Source organism: Trematomus bernacchii, unplaced genomic scaffold (genome assembly GCF_902827165.1).
Source record: "Trematomus bernacchii unplaced genomic scaffold, fTreBer1.1, whole genome shotgun sequence".
Lineage (NCBI taxonomy): Eukaryota > Metazoa > Chordata > Actinopteri > Perciformes > Nototheniidae > Trematomus > Trematomus bernacchii.
In genome coordinates this window covers 28406-44008 of record NW_022987644.1, presented here as the reverse complement: position 1 = coordinate 44008, position 15603 = coordinate 28406, and the positions used below count along the sequence as shown (strand labels likewise).

The following is a 15603-nucleotide window of genomic DNA, read 5'->3' as shown; positions in this document are numbered from 1 at the left end:
AAGGCTATTTTCATTTGACAAATCCTGCACTCAGCTTTGCTTTCTCCAATATCATTGAAATGCAGCCAGATGCTGCTTCTTTTTTCGGTTTTCGCTCATTTCTTGACTTTTTCCGACGCGCTTGCATTTAAATCCGTCTCCCCGTCTCCCCGTCGCTCTGTGTAGCTGGCCTGTACCACTACACTTGCTGTCTTTGGAGCGTCTGCCCCCCACCCTTCTTTCACATAATGGTATGATCCTAGTGTGTCCTCGCATATGATTGGCCGCATGGTGGCTCAGCAAAATAAAGTCCCGCCCCTGCCTGCATGGATTCTCAGCAAGAGTTGCAGCGGCTGAAGATTCTGCTTTCCCCGACGGGAGTCTGCTCTTCTAGCGGAATCTCGCGACCTCTGAATTAAATTATCAAGTCACCTCAAGTCAGAAGGCTCAAGTCCAAGTCAAGTCCCGAGTCATTAGTGTTCAAGTCCAAGTCGAGTCGCAAGTGTTTTGTGATTTTGTCAAGTCGAGTCCAAAGTCATCAAATTGGTGAATCGAGTCTGACTCGAGTCCAAGTCATGTGACTCGAGTCCACACCTCTGCTAGTCACTAACTTTTTTAAATGTTTAACGGCTGTCTTCAGCACCTGGAACAAGGGCGGGAGCTTAATTTCAGTCTGAAAAGAGCTGAAAGACAATAACAGTCTGGCAATAGTTCTCTATAGATTAATTAATACACAGACCCGTTCAACATTGATCAGTACAGTTTTAAAGGTCCCCTATTGTACTGTTTTTCATCAATATATTATAGGTCTCAGATGTATACAAACATGTCTCTGAAGTGTTTGGCTTGAAATACCAAACAGATCATTGCAGCATCCCATAATCCCCTCTGTTTCAGCCCTGTTCCAAAAGTGCTGATTCTGTGTCTGTTACTTTAGATGAAAATAAGGAGCCACTCCCCACGCCCCTCTGAGAGATATTTGGTTAAAAAGAACACAATGGTGCTCTAGGAAGAGATTCAGGTGATAACCTTGGTTGGTTTTTGGCTAATAATGGATAATTAAGAAAATCTGCTCTGCTGGAGATGGAAAACCTTCTCAGATAAAATGGAAACAACCAACACTGGTGGGATTTTGGTGACAGTGTGAATATCGTGGACAAAGTTATAGTGGGGGTTCCAAATCGGGCAGCACCAACACCTGGTCTGCCACATGTGGAAGACAAGATCTTTAGTTTTTCACCTGCTGAGCCCAGAGTAAAATGCTTTTGTGTGCACAAACTACAGGTGAACAGCAAACACCAGTGTGATTTCGGTGACAGTACGACTATCTTGGGCAAAGTTATAGTGGGGGTGTCAAATCCGGCAGCACCAACACCTGGTCTGCCACATGTGGAAGCCCCTCTTTAGTTTTTCACCTGCTGATCCCAGAGTAAAATGCTTTTGTGTGCACAAACTGAGGGGACAGCAAACACCAGTGTGATTTTGGTGGGAGTATGACCACCCTGGACAAAGTTATAGTGGGGGTGCCAAACCAGGCAGCTCCACCACCTGTTCTGTTGAACATGGGCTGTAGAGAAACCGTGCAGATCTTCCCTATTGACACCAGGATTAACCTTGTCGAATAAAAAAAGAACATTAACAGTGCGAGAGAGGCACAGATACAATAACAATAATACATTTTATTTGAGGGCACCTTTCAAAACATTCAATGTCACCTTACAGTACACAAATAAATAAAATACGAGTGGCATTGCAATACAAAAACGTGTTGCATACTGTAGAAAACCACAGGAAAATTACATTCTAAGGAGCAATTCAAGTGAGTAAAGACAGTTTTGAACAAAGTATTCGTTAGGCTTGATATGAAATAACACGGTGTCTGACTATATCATATATGTGATATCATTACTTGTCATTTGTTACGTATTTTGTATTTGTGGTTAACAAGTATCAGACACTTAAACAACAGAGAATGTTTTATAAAATAGTACTATACTGACAAAACACATCTAATCCTTTCACCATGTATTCTGTAGGAATAAAACATAAAAACACTGAAGTTTATTCCAATATGAAAAATGTTACAGAGTAAATCATTTATTTCATTCTTCTGGTTACATTTCTTTGACGAAACTCCCAATTATTGAAATGACGTCAGCCTTGCGCGTCCCCACGAACAGGGCTTCAATCCACGGCAAACCTTCAATCTACGGCACAACTCCTGTTTATCGAGTATACTACTATACTCATATTCTATTTCTATGGTCAGCCCGCTACAACTGTCGCTATGGCAACGGTACACATAAAATGGCCGCTGCTCTGACCATCCTGAAGGTTTCTCATTTATCTAATTCCCCTCCTCGACTCCCCTCCTCGACTCCCCTCCTCGACTCCTATCCTCGTGTCTTAGTCCCGCCCACAGGAGATGCGAGCTGAGGAGTCGAGGAGGGGAACCGAGGAGAGAGGAGGGGAAGCAGCGGGCGTTTAGAGAAATGAGAAATCCTCTCCTCTGAGCGGTCATTTTAAAGAGACGTCCTTTCATGATGACAGGAGGCACAGCAGCCCTCGAGGTCTGATTGACAGAACATTGTTCATGACGACTTATATATTTACTTTTAATTAATTGACAGTGCGGTATAATGAGACAATAACAGGCTACAGATGCGGACATATATACGTCACACACACACATATATATATATATATTTATATAAATATATACAATTTCAGATTCAAACAAGTATGAGAGCACTCTCATAATAACGTAACACTATCAGAGACTGGATATCCCCCCCCCCACCCACAACACCCACACACACGCACCTACACACTGTACAACACACACCTACAGCTCCTAAAGCATGTAATCAGGATACAGCCGTTGTGTATTTTATTATGTGAAGCAAAAACACTTTTCAAAAACAAATGCTTTATTACTATTATTATTATATCACTGTTATAGTTAGAATTGTGTCTTATTATTATTATTGATTATAAGTACTATTTTAATATTATTATTGTTATTATTATTATGACTACTATTATTATTATTATTATTATTATTATTATTATTATTATTATTATTATTATTATTATTATTATTATTATTATTTTGATTTTATTATATTATTTAATTGTATTCCCTGCTGTATTCATATTAACCTAAACATTTTTATTCAAATAATACACTTTGCTTACTAAAAGTGTGTCTGAGTTTCTTCCATATTCAGTTTTCTTGCAGTGACAGCAGGTGCTGCTGTAACACTGTGATGCTGATGACACAGCTCCGAGCTGCAGCTCCACATTATTGTGCTGCTGTTCTGTCTGAGCTCTCATGAATAATACAAGCAAGATGGCCTTGCCTCCCCTGTCACTGTAGAGCAGCCCCCGATCTGTCACACTCACCTGGATTTGACACACACTCCTGCTACGGGGGAATAAATGCTTGGTTTGTGTATTTTGACATCCACACATTCACACATATTCAGTGTGAGGGAGACAAATACACACTTGCACTTTTTGCAGTGTTGTAAACAAAAGTAATATGGCATCCCTTCCTGCCTGTCTACCTATCTCCTGGATAAAAGGCATGAAACACACACACACACACACACACACACACACACACACACACACACACACACACACACACACACACACACACACACACACACACACACACACACACACAGCTCGGTCAGTGAGGCTGACCGAGCTCGCTTCTCCTAGAGAGCCAGATGACGTGCCAAGGAACACACAATAATGATGTCCTGCTGTCTGGATCATATCTGGGAGACACATGCTGCAGGTTGCTGACATCAACACACTCGAAATGATAGGAAACACGGCAGTATCTGTCTGCAGCTCGACATCTTACGTGAGGGTATTGTTGTAGAAAGTCCATTAGAATCATCTTCTGGTAAGAAATTATCCATAGTAAGTTGCCATTTTTTAATGTATTAAGGTTCCAGTCTCTCAGGAAACAGGGGTCGAAATCCCACCACTGCCATTGATTAAAAAAAAATCAAGTGATATTTGGAAACAACACCCAACCTGACTAGTCCCCCCTCATCTCCTAAAACCTCAGTCTTGATTTGGGTGTGACTCAACTTGAAGGTCAGTGTGCTTTGGGATGATTTGCCAATTGTTGGAGAATTTGGACTCTTTACTTCTTGTCACTGGCCGAAGGGCTAATTTCATTTATGTCATTTTGGTTGCTATCAAGCTCATTCTTCTGTGATTTTTTTCTTAGGTGCATTTTCTCAATGAAGACAGGTAGTGTGGCCGAGCGGTCTAAGGTGCTGTATTAAGGCTCCAGTCTCTCAGGAGGCGTGGGTTCAAGTCCCACCACTGCCATTATACAAGAATCAAGTGACATTTGGAAACCACACCCAACCTGAAGACAGTCTCAAAAAACCTCAGTCTTGATTTGGGTTTGAAGACATTTAAAAATAACACCTCAGTCTTGAGTTGGGTGTGACTCAACTTGAAGGTCAGTGTGCTTTGGGATGATTTGCCAATTGTTGGAGAATTTGGACTCTTGACTTCTTGTCACTGGCTGAAGGGCTAATTTCATTCATGTCATTTTGGTTGCTATCAAGCTCATTCTTCTTTTTTTTTATTAGGTGCATTTTCTCATTGAAAACAGGTAGTGTGGCCGAGCGGTCTAATGGCGCATTTCCACTACAGCGCGGAGCACGGTTTAAGAGGGCTGTGACGTCAGAGGCCCGTCTTTGGTTGCGTTTCCACTTGGCCTAGTACCGGCCGGCGGGTCCTAATTCACAGTTTTTCTGGCCTCATAAAATCGTGGGGCCAGGGCCAGAGACAACGAGGCTGAGTTGGGCTGAGTATGCTAAACTAGAGAGAGCATCGCTGGCAAGGGGGCTACAAATACAACAAGATGGACATATTTGACCGTGATTTAATTGTAATACACGTTTCAAAATGATGCCGAAGTAACAACATACTGATACCGGTTAGTAAAAACCATGAATTAATGCTTTGTCAAGTCTGCAGACAGACGGCAGGCGAAAAACCTTTTAAAATGCGTGTTTTCTAAATGGAGATTGGCTAAGCTAACGCAGTATATGCTCCGACCGTCCACACTCACAACAACGGCCTATACAGACATAAATAAAGCAGCGACTGTATTCGCCATGACACAGGCAGTCTGTGGTTTGTACTTGTTTAACTTTTGTCTAGTTTCTGAACATATATGAGGAGCTGTGAGCTCTGAGTGCTAACAGCTAACGGCTGTGTTGTTTTTCTGGGGTTCTCATTGAAGATGACGTCACGGCTCCGCCTACACTGCGTTACTATAGATACTACCCCAGTTCCTAAACTGTAATGGAAATGCGCCATAAAGTGAGCCAGTCCTAACGAGGCCTAGCCATACCGAGCGAGGCCGAGCGAGGCCGTGTAGTGGAAACGCACAATTAGGCGCTGGATTAAGACTCCAGTCTCTCAGGAGGCGTGGGTTCAAATCCCACCACTGCCATTATATATACAAGAACCAAGTGATATTTGGAAACCACACCCAACCTGAAGACAGTGTCATAAAACCTCAGTCTTGAGTTGGGTGTGACTCAACTTGAAGGTCAGTGTGCTTTGGGATGAGTTGCCTATTGTTGGAGAATTTGGACTCTTGACTTCTTGTCACTGGCTGAAGGGCTAATTTGATTTATGTCATTTTGGTTGCTCTCAAGCTCATTCTTCTTTTTTTCTATTAGGTGCATTTTCTCATTGAAAACAGGTAGTGTGGCCGAGCGGTCTAAGGCGCTGGATTAAGGCTCCAGCCTCTCAGGAGGCGTGGGTTCAAATCCCACCACTGCCATTATATTTGGAAACCACACCCAACCTGAAGACAGTGTCATAAAACCTCAGTCTTGAGTTGAGTGTGACTCAACTTGAAGGTCAGTGTGCTTTGGGATGAGTTGCCAATTGTTGGAGAATTTGGACTCTTGACTTCTTGTCACTGGCTGAAGGGCTAATTTCATTTATGTCATTTTGGTTGCTATCAAGCTCATTCTTCTGTAATTGTTTTATTAGGTGCTTTTTCTTATTGAAAACAAGTAGTGTGGCTGAGCGGTCTAAGGTGCTGGATTAAGGGTCCAGTCTCTCAGGAGGTGTGGGTTCAAATCCCACCACTGCCATTATATATACAAGAACCAAGTGATATTTGGAAACCACACCCAACCTGAAGACAGTGTCATAAAACCTCAGTCTTGATTTGGGTGTGACTCAACTTGAAGGTCAGTGTGCTTTGGGATGGGTTGCCAATTGTTGGAGAATTTGGACTCGTGACTTCTTGTCACTGGCTGAAGGGCTAATTTCATTTATGTCATTTTGGTTGCTATCAAGCTCATTCTTCTGTAATTGTTTTATTAGGTGCATTTTCTCATTGAAAACAGGTACTGTGGCCGAGTGGTCTAAGGCGCTGGATTAAGGCTCTAGTCTCTCAGGAGGCGTGGGTTCAAATCCCACCACTGCCATTATATATACAAGAATCAAGTGATATTTGGAAATCACACCCAACCTGAAGACAGTCTAAAAAAACCTCATTCTTGAGTTGTCTGTGAAGACATTTAAAAACAACCTCAGTCTTGAGTTGGGTTTGACTCAACTTGAAGGTCAGTGTGCTTTCGGATGAGTTGCCAATTGTTGGAGAATTTGGACTCTTGACTTCTTGTCACTGGCTGAAGGGCTAATTTCATTCATGTCATTTTGGTTGCTATCAAGCTCATTCTTCTGTAATTGTTTTATTAGGTGCTTTTTCTCATTGAAAACAGGTAGAGTGGCCGAGCGGTCTAAGGCGCTGGATTAAGGCTCCAGTCTCTCAGGAGGCGTGGGTTCAAATCCCACCACTGCCATTATATATACAAGAACCAAGTGATATTTGGAAACCACACCCAACCTGAAGACAGTGTCATGAAACCTCAGTCTTGAGTTGGGTTTGACTCAACTTGAAGGTCAGTGTGCTTTGGGATGAGTTGCCAATTGTTGGAGAATTTGGACTCTTGACTTCTTGTCACTGGCTGAAGGGCTAATTTGATTTATGTCATTTTGGTTGCCATCAAGCTCATTCTTATTTTTTTCTATTAGGTGCATTTTCTCATTGAGAAAAGGTAGTGTGGCCGAGCAGTCTAATGGCGCGTTTCCACTACAGCCCGCAGCCCGGTTTAAGAGGGCTGTGACGTCAGCGGCCCGTTTGTGGTTGCGTTTCCACTTGGCCTAGTACCGGCCGGCGGGTCCTAATTCACAGTTTTTCTGGCCTCATAAAATCGTGGGGCCAGGGCCAGAGACAACCGGGCTGAGTTTGTGACGTCAACGCTCTCGGCTGCTGATTGGTCGGAGAGAATCGTTACAATCTGCGCGCTAGATAATCCATTTTTACAAACAGCATTTTTGTTAACAGAGGAGCTACAACAATGGCAAAGAAAAGCACACCATGGTCGGTCGAGGAAGTGACGACGTCCATTATATTGCAGATGATAAGGTCCAGCGGGTGCTCGACGGGACAACTCGCAATATCAAAGTCTTTCAGGAGGTCTCTACACAGACACTGGCGTTACTGGAGTCTGCATGGTACGTTTTTGCTAACGCTCTGTTATTTGCTTGAAAGCTTTGTGTCCCTGCTTTGTGTCCCTATCTGTTCTAAAGCTCACTTCTAACAAATAAGTCTATTTTATCCTTACATTTATGTTCGACAACCCATGATTTTATGGAGCCCCGAAGGCTAGCTAGGCAGATAGCATTAGCGAGAGCTATTGTTTGCTAACACCATATGTGCCATTGTTTACGTTCAGTTTGTCTTTTCTATAGTTGTTGTTGCTATTTATAGTATTGTGCTGCAGTAGTTTGTGGAATTTACAAGTCATGTTTCTGTTCTAGATGATTACATTGGGACTAGCGAGGAGGAACAGTTCCGAACAACGTCCTCTGCATCAACAGCACAAACCGAGGAGGAGACGATCTGGCCCTGCAGGAACGGCAACTGGCCCAGCAGAATCAATGCCATGTCTTATCTTATTGCTTGTTGATAAATAATTGCACCCACCAGCGATCACACAGAAAGATGGCATCATCTAGGCGTCCCTCTGCAGTCAGAAATATCATAAACACCATCGTCCACAAAGCACTGTACAGGGGTTTATGGATTTAAGAGAATATTTATCACAGTGAAACCTTTATCATCTGTTGCAATTAAAGCAAATAAGAGAATAAATACTTGGTTAAATAATACATTTTAACTCTTTAGCAGGACAACTCTGCATACTGTTTGAAATTGAGTTTGCTAGCTTGAGGTCCTCCTCTAAAACATAACATTACATAATGGTATTAAGAATACATGATAAATACATGTAGTAAAAATTACTCAATTGTAATACCCTCGTTGTGCTAGACTCAAACACATTGCTTATATATTTCAAAGAGAAGAGAACAAAATAAAACACCTATACAAAGAGAGCGGTGCACAGCGCTTAATATTTACTTGCACTATATTTCTGTTGATCTGGGTTATTGTGTTGCACTGTTGGAGGAGCCTGTGACCTAAGATGTTCATTGTCATAACTACACTAGCTATGTTCGTATGACAAAATAAAAAACCTTGAACCTTGAGGCTGTGTCTTTCAGACAAACCATCATAATCATATTATTTTATGCTGTGGATACTTTAGCCTCCATCCATGTTAACAATTTTTTAAACTTGCATTTATGAATATAGTTCTGTTGTGTTTTACACTTTTGTATTTATGTTTATAGTTTGCTTTGATATTTGCTTAATTTATTAGATTATTATTATTATGGGGGCAGTACTGGTGCTTGAAATTCAAATATTTACTAAATAGTCAATTCTGATAACATTTTTTTGGTTTAAATAATTTGACAAACACATGTATGTGAAAAAGAAAAGATGTATTTATGTTCAATACAATGAATATTTAGGTATTACATTATACATTCTAGGTATTCAGGTAGCGCATCAGACCCAAGTAACATGTAATGTAATGTTGACTAACTTATAACGAGCAAAACATTCCGGTTTTTAACATATATTATACAATTCCGCCTTTTCATTTTATACACAAATGTCGCTTCCTCACAATGTCCTCAGTATTTATTGCTTTTATCAATGAATAAAAATGTATTACATTTTGCAAACATGAAAAAACACATCAGTTTTACACATTTTTAAACACCTTAATTCCTGAATGACAACTTCGCTGTTTTCTGTTCATAATGCCCTCTTTTGAATTCATGTAATGAACGTAGGTTTTCCTCAGGCATCCTGAAGTTCTCCACCCACTGAGTGTGTGAAAGATGGAACAATCACATTCCACCACTCGGTAGCTCGGTCGGTAACTTCTGAAATACACAAACAAAAGCATACATATTTTAATACGTAAAAGTGGTAGCTACAATTAATTAAATACTTGAAATACTTTGGTCGTATAGGGAGCGTGAGCCTAAACACATTGCTAGTTAGCGAACGTTAGCTTACCAAGTAGCATTGTAGTTAGTAGTGATTCGAGTCGTCCTGTAGTCTCTGCGGCGTAGGAGGACTGCCCGAACTCTCGCGTCAGCTTCTTCTACACGTCGCCTCTTTCGAAACAACTCTTGTCTATTTCTTGTGATAATAAACCACACAGCAAAAAACAAGCAAACGATCGCTTTCACATCTTCACATCTTCACATCCTCCATTGTTGTGTCGCATTGAAGATGACGTCACGGCAGTTTTAAGCAGCGTCGCTCCGCCTATACTGCGTTACTATAGATACTACCCCAGTTCCTAAACTGTAATGGAAACGCGCCATAAAGTGAGCTGGTCCTAACGAGGCCAATCGCGGCCCAGCCATACCGAGCGGGGCCGAGCGAGGCCGTATAGTGGAAACGCGGCATAAGGCGTTGGATTAAGGCTCCAGTCTCTGAGGAGGCGTGGGTTCAAATCCCACCACTGCCATTATATATACAAGAACCAAGTGATATTTGGAAACCACACCCAACCTGAAGACAGTGTCATAAAACCTCAGTCTTGAGTTGGGTTTGACTCAACTTGAAGGTCAGTGTGCTTTGGGATGAGTTGCCAATTGTTGGAGAATTTGGACTCTTGACTTCTTGTCACTGGCTGAAGGGCTAATTTCATTTATGTCATTTTGGTTGCTATCAAGCTCATTCTTCTGTAATTGTTTTATTAGGTGCATTTTCTCATTGAAAACAGGTACTGTGGCCGAGCGGTCTAAGGCGCTGGATTAAGGCTCCAGTCTCTCAGGAGGCGTGGGTTCAAATCCCACCACTGCCATTATATATACAAGAATCAAGTGATATTTGGAAATCACACCTAACCTGAAGACAGTCTAAAAAAACCTCATTCTTGAGTTGGCTGTGAAGACATTTAAAAACAACCTCAGTCTTGACTTGGGTTTGACTCAACTTGAAGGTCAGTGTGCTTTGGGATCAGTTGGAGAATTTGGACTCTTGACTTCTTGTCACTGGCTGAAGGGCTAATTTGACTTATGTAATTTTGGTTGCTATCAAGCTCATTCCTCTGTAATTGTTTTATTAGGTGCATTTTCTCATTGAAAACAGGTAGTGTGGCCGAGCGGTCTAAGGCGCTGGATTTAGGCTCCAGTCTCTCAGGAGGCGTGGGTTCAAATCCCACCACTGCCATTATATTTGGAAACCACACCCAACCAGAAGACAGTGTCATAAAACCTCAGTCTTGAGTTGAGTGTGACTCAACTTGAAGGTCAGTGTGCTTTGGGATGAGTTGCCAATTGTTGGAGAATTTGGACTCTTGACTTCTTGTCACTGGCTGAAGGGCTAATTTCATTTATGTCATTTTGGTTGCTATCAAGCTCATTCTTCTTCTTTTTCTTTATTAAGTGCATTTTCTGCTTGAAAACAGGTAGTGTGGCCGAGCGGTCTAAGGCGCTGGATTAAGGCTCCAGTCTCTCAGGAGGCGAGTGTTCAAATCCCACCACTGCCATTATATATACAAGAATCAAGTGATATTTGGAAACCACATCCAACCTGAAGACAGTCTAGTAAAACCTCCGTCTTGATTTGGGTGTGACTCAACTTGAAGGTCAGTGTGCTTTGGGATGAGTTGCCAATTTTTGGAGAATTTGGACTATTGACTTCTTGTCACTGGCCGAAGGGCTAATTTCATTTATGTCATTTTGGTTGCTATCAAGCTCATTCTTCTGTAATTCTTTAATTAGGTGCATTTTCTGCTTGAAAACAGGTAGTGTGGCCGAGCGGTCTAAGGCGCTGGATTAAGGCTCCAGTCTCTCAGGAGGCGTGGGTTCAAATCCCACCACTGCCATTATATATACATTAATCAAGTGATATTTGGAAACCACACCCAACCTGAAGACAGTGTCATGAAACCTCAGTCTTGAGTTGGGTTTGACTCAACTTGATGGTCAGTGTGCTTTGGGATGAGTTGGAGAATTTGGACTCTTGACTTCTTGTCACTGGCCGAAGGGCTAATTTCGTTTATGTCATTTTGGTTGTTATCAAGCTCATTCTTCTGTAATTCTTTAATTAGGTGCATTTTCTGCTTGACAACAGGTAGTGTGGCCGAGCGGTCTAAGGCGCTGGATTAAGGCTCCAGTCTCTCAGGAGGCGTGGGTTTCAAATCCCACCACTGCCATTATATATACAAGAATCAAGTGATATTTGGAAACCACATCCAACCTGAAGACAGTCTAGTAAAACCTCCGTCTTGATTTGGGTGTGACTCAACTTGAAGGTCAGTGTGCTTTGGGATGAGTTGCCAATTTTTGGAGAATTTGGACTATTGACTTCTTGTCACTGGCCGAAGGGCTAATTTCATTTATGTCATTTTGGTTGCTATCAAGCTCATTCTTCTGTAATTCTTTAATTAGGTGCATTTTCTGCTTGAAAACAGGTAGTGTGGCCGAGCGGTCTAAGGCGCTGGATTAAGGCTCCAGTCTCTCAGGAGGCGTGGGTTCAAATCCCACCACTGCCATTATATATACATTAATCAAGTGATATTTGGAAACCACACCCAACCTGAAGACAGTGTCATCAAACCTCAGTCTTGAGTTGGGTGTGACTCAACTTGAAGGTCAGTGTGCTTTGGGATGAGTTGCCAATTGTTGGAGAATTTGGACTCTTGACTTCTTGTCACTGGCTGAAGGGCTAATTTGATTTATGTCATTTTGGTTGCCATCAAGCTCATTCTTATTTGTTTCTATTAGGTGCATTTTCTCATTGAGAAAAGGTAGTGTGGCCGAGCAGTCTAAGGCGCTGGATTTAGGCTCCAGTCTCTCAGGAGGCGTGGGTTCAAATCCCACCACTGCCATTATATTTGGAAACCACACCCAACCTGAAGACAGTGTCATGAAACCTCAGTCTTGAGTTGGGTTTGACTCAACTTGAAGGTCAGTGTGCTTTGGGATGAGTTGGCAATTGTTGGAGAATTTGGACTCTTGACTTCTTGTCACTGGCCGAACGGCTAATTTCGTTTATGTCATTTTGGTTGTTATCAAGCTCATTCTTCTGTAATTCTTTAATTAGGTGCATTTTCTGCTTGAAAACAGGTAGTGTGGCCGAGCGGTCTAAGGCGCTGGATTAAGGCTCCAGTCTCTCAGGAGGCGTGGGTTCAAATCCCACCACTGCCATTATATATACAAGAATCAAGTGATATTTGGAAACCACATCCAACCTGAAGACAGTCTAGTAAAACCTCCGTCTTGATTTGGGTGTGACTCAACTTGAAGATCAGTGTGCTTTGGGATGAGTTGCCAATTTTTGGAGAATTTGGACTCTTGACTTCTTGTCACTGGCTGAAGGGCTAATTTGACTTATGTAATTTTGGTTGCTATCAAGCTCATTCTTCTGTAATTGTTTTATTAGGTGCATTTTCTCATTGAAAACAGGTAGTGTGGCCGAGCGGTCTAAGGCGCTGGATTAAGGCTCCAGTCTCTCAGGAGGCGTGGGTTCAAATCCCACCACTGCCATTATATTTGGAAACCACACCCAACCTGAAGACAGTGTCATAAAACCTCAGTCTTGAGTTGAGTGTGACTCAACTTGAAGGTCAGTGTGCTTTGCGATGAGTTGCCAATTGTTGGAGAATTTGGACTCTTGACTTCTTGTCACTGGCTGAAGGGCTAATTTCATTCATGTCATTTTGGTTGCTATCAAGCTCATTCTTCTGTAATTCTTTAATTAGGTGCATTTTCTCATTGAAAACAGGTAGTGTGGCCGAGCGGTCTAAGGCGCTGGATTAAGGCTCCAGTCTCTCAGGAGGCGTGAGTTCAAATCCCACCACTGCCATTATATATACATTAATCAAGTGATATTTGGAAACCACACCCAACCTGAAGACAGTGTCATCAAACCTCAGTCTTGAGTTGGGTTTGACTAAACTTGAAGGTCAGTGTGCTTTGGGATGAGTTGCCAATTGTTGGAGAATTTGGACTCTTGACTTCTTGTCACTGGCCGAAGGGCTAATTTCATTTATGTCATTTTGGTTGCTATCAAGCTCATTCTTCTTTTTTTCTATTAGGTGCATTTTCTCATTGAAAACAGGTAGTGTGGCCGAGCGGTCTAAGGCGCTGGATTAGGCTCCAGTCTCTCAGGAGGCGTGGGTTCAAATCCCACCACTGCCATTATATATACAAGAATCAAGTGATATTTGGAAACCACATCCAACCTGAAGACAGTCTAGGAAAACCTCCGTCTTGATTTGGGTGTGACTCAACTTGAAGGTCAGTGTGCTTTGGGATGAGTTGCCAATTGTTGGAGAATTTGGACTCTTGACTTCTTGTCACTGGCCGAAGGGCTAATTTCAGTTTATGTCATTTTGGTTGCTATCAAAGCTCATTCTTCTGTAATTCTTTAATTAGGTGCATTTTTGCTTGAAAAACAGGTAGTGTGGCCGAGCGGTCTAAGGCGCTGGATTAAGGCTCCAGTCTCTCAGGAGGCGTGGGTTCAAATCCCACCACTGCCATTATATATACATTAATCAAGTGATATTTGGAAACCACACCCAACCCTGAAGACAGGTCATAAAAACCTCAGTCTTGAGTTGGGTTTGACTCAACTTGAAGGTCAGTGTGCTTTGGGATGAGTTGCCAATTGTTGGAGAATTTGGACTCTTGACTTCTTGTCACTGGCCGAAGGGGCTAATTTCATTTATGTCATTTTGGTTGCTATCAAGCTCATTCTTCTTTATTTCTTCTATTAGGTGCATTTTCTCATTGAAAACAGGTAGTGTGGCCGAGCGGTCTAAGGCGCTGGATTAAGGCTCCAGTCTCTCAGGAGGCGTGGGTTCAAATCCCACCACTGCCATTATATATACAAGAATCAAGTGATATTTGGAAACCACATCCAACCTGAAGACAGTCTAGGAAAACCTCCGTCTTGATTTGGGTGTGACTCAACTTGAAGGTCAGTGTGCTTTGGGATGAGTTGCCAATTGTTGGAGAATTTGGACTCTTGACTTCTTGTCACTGGCCGAAGGGCTAATTTCGTTTATGTCATTTTGGTTGCTATCAAACTCATTCTTCTGTAATTCTTTAATTAGGTGCATTTTTTGCTTGAAAACAGGTAGTGTGGCCGAGCGGTCTAAGGCGCTGGATTAAGGCTCCAGTCTCTCAGGAGGCGTGGGTTCAAATCCCACCACTGCCATTATATATACATTAATCAAGTGATATTTGGAAACCACACCCAACCCGAAGACAGTCTAAAAAACCCTCAGTCTTGAGTTGGGTGTGAAGACATTTAAAAAAAACCTCAGTCTTGATTTGGGTGTGTCACTGGCTGAAAGGGCTAATTTCATTTATGTCATTTTGGTTGCTATCAAGCTCATTCTTCTGTAATTCTTTAATTAGGTGCATTTTCTGCTTGAAAACAGGTAGTGTGGCCGAGCGGTCTAAGGCGCTGGATTAAGGCTCCAGTCTCTCAGGAGGCGTGGGTTCAAATCCCACCACTGCCATTATATATACAAGAATCAAGTGATATTTGGAAACCACATCCAACCTGAAGACAGTCTAGGAAAACCTCCGTCTTGATTTGGGTGTGACTCAACTTGAAGGTCAGTGTGCTTTGGGATGAGTTGCCAATTGTTGGAGAATTTGGACTCTTGACTTCTTGTCACTGGCTGAAGGGTTAATTTGATTTATGTCATTTTGGTTGCCATCAAGCTCATTCTTATTTTTTTCTATTAGGTGCATTTTCTCATTGAGAAAAGGTAGTGTGGCCGAGCAGTCTAATGGCGCGTTTCCACTACAGCCCGCAGCCCGGTTTAAGAGGGCTGTGACGTCAGCGGCCCGTTTGTGGTTGCGTTTCCACTTGGCCTAGTACCGGCCGGCGGGTCCTAATTCACAGTTTTTCTGGCCTCATAAAATCGTGGGGCCAGGGCCAGAGACAACCGGGCTGAGTTTGTGACGTCAACGCTCTCGGCTGCTGATTGGTCGGAGAGAATCGTCACAATCTGCGCGCTAGATAATCCATTTTTACAAACAGCATTTTTGTTAACAGAGGAGCTACAACAATGGCAAAGAAAAGCACACCATGGTCAGTCGAGGAAGTGACGACGTCCATTATATTGCAGATGATAAGGTCCAGCGGGTGCTCGACGGGACAAC

The 15603-nt window shown here is 42.4% G+C and overlaps 18 non-coding genes across 18 annotated transcripts; all 18 read left to right on the top strand.

The window, feature by feature from the left end:
* Positions 1-4253: 4253 nt before the first annotated feature.
* On the top strand, positions 4254-4335 carry trnal-aag. Its single transcript has one exon. It is a non-coding gene; the product is annotated as a tRNA-Leu (tRNA).
* A 1395-nt stretch (positions 4336-5730) lies between these two features.
* trnal-aag lies at positions 5731-5812 on the top strand. The gene has a single exon. It is a non-coding gene; the product is annotated as a tRNA-Leu (tRNA).
* Positions 5813-6388: 576 nt separating this feature from the next.
* Positions 6389-6470, top strand: trnal-aag. Its single transcript has one exon. It is a non-coding gene; the product is annotated as a tRNA-Leu (tRNA).
* A 296-nt stretch (positions 6471-6766) lies between these two features.
* trnal-aag lies at positions 6767-6848 on the top strand. Its single transcript has one exon. It is a non-coding gene; the product is annotated as a tRNA-Leu (tRNA).
* A 3350-nt stretch (positions 6849-10198) lies between these two features.
* On the top strand, positions 10199-10280 carry trnal-aag. The gene has a single exon. It is a non-coding gene; the product is annotated as a tRNA-Leu (tRNA).
* A 286-nt stretch (positions 10281-10566) lies between these two features.
* On the top strand, positions 10567-10648 carry trnal-uag. Its single transcript has one exon. It is a non-coding gene; the product is annotated as a tRNA-Leu (tRNA).
* A 237-nt stretch (positions 10649-10885) lies between these two features.
* Positions 10886-10967, top strand: trnal-aag. Its single transcript has one exon. It is a non-coding gene; the product is annotated as a tRNA-Leu (tRNA).
* A 257-nt stretch (positions 10968-11224) lies between these two features.
* trnal-aag lies at positions 11225-11306 on the top strand. The gene has a single exon. It is a non-coding gene; the product is annotated as a tRNA-Leu (tRNA).
* Positions 11307-11553: 247 nt separating this feature from the next.
* trnal-aag lies at positions 11554-11636 on the top strand. Its single transcript has one exon. It is a non-coding gene; the product is annotated as a tRNA-Leu (tRNA).
* Positions 11637-11893: 257 nt separating this feature from the next.
* On the top strand, positions 11894-11975 carry trnal-aag. Its single transcript has one exon. It is a non-coding gene; the product is annotated as a tRNA-Leu (tRNA).
* A 254-nt stretch (positions 11976-12229) lies between these two features.
* On the top strand, positions 12230-12311 carry trnal-uag. The gene has a single exon. It is a non-coding gene; the product is annotated as a tRNA-Leu (tRNA).
* A 237-nt stretch (positions 12312-12548) lies between these two features.
* trnal-aag lies at positions 12549-12630 on the top strand. The gene has a single exon. It is a non-coding gene; the product is annotated as a tRNA-Leu (tRNA).
* Positions 12631-12887: 257 nt separating this feature from the next.
* Positions 12888-12969, top strand: trnal-aag. Its single transcript has one exon. It is a non-coding gene; the product is annotated as a tRNA-Leu (tRNA).
* A 237-nt stretch (positions 12970-13206) lies between these two features.
* Positions 13207-13288, top strand: trnal-aag. Its single transcript has one exon. It is a non-coding gene; the product is annotated as a tRNA-Leu (tRNA).
* Positions 13289-13882: 594 nt separating this feature from the next.
* Positions 13883-13964, top strand: trnal-aag. The gene has a single exon. It is a non-coding gene; the product is annotated as a tRNA-Leu (tRNA).
* Positions 13965-14223: 259 nt separating this feature from the next.
* Positions 14224-14305, top strand: trnal-aag. The gene has a single exon. It is a non-coding gene; the product is annotated as a tRNA-Leu (tRNA).
* A 257-nt stretch (positions 14306-14562) lies between these two features.
* Positions 14563-14644, top strand: trnal-aag. The gene has a single exon. It is a non-coding gene; the product is annotated as a tRNA-Leu (tRNA).
* A 225-nt stretch (positions 14645-14869) lies between these two features.
* Positions 14870-14951, top strand: trnal-aag. Its single transcript has one exon. It is a non-coding gene; the product is annotated as a tRNA-Leu (tRNA).
* The last annotated feature ends 652 nt before the right edge of the window (positions 14952-15603 follow it).